Here is a 2383-nt window from a genome sequence, read left to right as displayed (position 1 = left end):
AACAAAGGTACTTCGCAAACCGCGTGCCAAGAACTCGGCGAAGGATCTGCCGACTCTATGTCGGATGGAACTAAGCAAAACAAGGCATGCTACATGTGGGCCTCACACACGTAGTACGTCTGCCTAGATGGAACTTGGAAAACGTGCATGCCATGTGGCATCGCCATTAATGGCGCATCTCATCTACCCCCCTGTGTTTGACGAGTTCTCCTTTTTATGTACTCGGCGGTACTTGCTTTTTTGTTTTGTCGAGTTCCTGATATTAAGAACTCAGCAATGTTAACTATTGCCGACCCGGTCCAGCCGTGTCCTGTTTGCCTTGGGCGGAACACGGCAAACTTACTGGCAGAGTTGTTTTTTGGTTCTTGCTTTTAAAATTGGAAACATTGCCGCGACTGCTAAATTAAGCTGATACTTTTGTGCACCATGCTCCTTAAGACGGCTATTATGGTAGAGTTTCTCTAAGCTGCAGGCGTCCCATCAGAATTAAGAGAACAGACAAGCTCAGTCGTCGGTGTATTCAACTCCAGTAGAAAAAAATGAATCCGTTAGCAAATCATGTTCTATAAAGTGGCAGCTCTCCCAGTGAGTCCTATCACCAGAGTTGAGAAATACAATCTTACGTTAGGTGCACCTTCCAAACCCTTGCTAGCAAACCCTTGCTACTTAGCTAGAACTCCTTGGTGCTGATCAATGGCGGCGGTGAAATTGGAGGAAGTGAGAAGGGCACAGCGGGCGGTGGGTCTGGCGACCGTGCTGGCAATCGGCACGGCCGTCCCGGCCAACTGCGTGTACCAGGCCACCTACCCGGACTACTATTTCAGAGTCACCAAGAGCGAGCACCTCCCGGACCTCAAGGAGAAGTTCGAGAGGATGTGCGAGAAGTCCACGATTAGGAAGAGGCACATGCACCTCACCGAAGAGATCCTGAAAAAGAACCCTAGCATCTGCTCCCACATGGAGCCGTCGCTGGACACGCGCCACGACATTGTCGTCGTGGAGGTGCCCAAACTTGGGAAAGAGGCGGCAGAGAGGGCCATCAAGGAGTAGGGCCAGCCGCAGTCAAAGATCACCCACGTTGTCTTCTGCACCACCTCCGGCGTGGACATGCCAGGTGCCGACTACCAGTTGACGAGGCTGCTCGGCCTCTCGCCGACGGTCAAACGCCTCATGATGTACCAGCAAGGCTGCTTTGGTGGTGCCACGGTGCTCCGCATGGCCAAAGACATCGCCGAGAACAACCGCGGCGCACGTGTGCTGGTGGTCTGCTCGGAGATCACCGCCATGGCATTCCGTGGCCCCTCCAAGTCCCATTTGGATTCGCTGGTTGGACATGCGCTCTTTGGCGATGGCGCGGCCGCTGCCATCATCGGTGCTGACCCCGACGTGCCCTTCGAGAAGCCACTCTTCCAGCTGGTATCAGCGAGCCAGACCATCCTGCCCGACTCCGAGGGTGCCATCAACGGCCACCTTACGGAGGCAGGGCTCACCATCCACCTTCTCAAGGACGTGCCCGGGCTCATCTCCAAGAACATCGAGCAGGCGCTCGAGGACGCATTCAAGCCTCTGGGCATCCACGACTGGAACTCCATCTTCTGGATTGCACACCCTGGCGGGCCGGCGATCCTGGACATGGTTGAGGAGAAAGTTGGCCTTGACAAGGAACGCATGCGCGCGAGCCGAGAGGTCCTGTCGGAGTACGGCAATATGTCCAGCACATGTGTCCTCTTCGTCCTCGACGTGATGCGTAAGACCTCTTCCCAGGATGGCCAAGCAACCACTGGAGAGGGTAAGGAGTGGGGTGTCCTCTTCGGCTTTGGCCCCGGCCTCACCGTCGAGACACTCGTCCTCTACAGCGTCCCATTGTCAACCATTGCATGATCGATCAGCAAACCACACTTTATTATTTATTCGCCAACAACATAAAATCACCAGTACTACAAGTGGTTACGAGAGCGACGGTGTGATGGCTGTTCTGAGTTTCCTTTATCCCTGGTTTTTCACTTTTTGTTGTGTTTCTGCTGTAAGAATTGATATGCGTTTTTACTCCCAAAACCCTGTTGTATGTGCTCCTGATGTACCTAGTATATTTTAGTAACGTTCAACATTATGTTTCTTATTAGTAATTTTATATAATGTATGGGTTGCATTGTCTAAATCCTCAAACACGTACGGTTCAGCTGTGTGTCTCTTTTCCCTCGCATCCTGATCATTGAGCTTCTTAACCATCTACTTGCTTTTGCAGCGATTACTGCATAATCCATATGTTTGGGTTGCAAAAGCCGTCTGCGATAGAATGTTCTTAATTAGACAAACCTGTTATTAAAGCCGTGCACCTGCAGGGGCTAGTGCTTTCGGTTTTTAAATATAGGGACATTAAGGA

At 51.8% G+C, this 2383-nt stretch overlaps 1 pseudogene; it reads left to right on the top strand.

Annotated features, from left to right (window-relative positions):
* The first annotated feature begins 613 nt into the window (after nt 1-613).
* Nucleotides 614-1881, top strand: LOC123085048 (chalcone synthase 2-like; annotated as a pseudogene).
* Nucleotides 1882-2383: the final 502 nt, after the last annotated feature.

This window comes from Triticum aestivum, chromosome 1B (genome assembly GCF_018294505.1).
Source record: "Triticum aestivum cultivar Chinese Spring chromosome 1B, IWGSC CS RefSeq v2.1, whole genome shotgun sequence".
Lineage (NCBI taxonomy): Eukaryota > Viridiplantae > Streptophyta > Magnoliopsida > Poales > Poaceae > Triticum > Triticum aestivum.
Note: the sequence above shows the minus strand (reverse complement) of the source record. Positions and strands in the feature narration are given on the sequence as shown.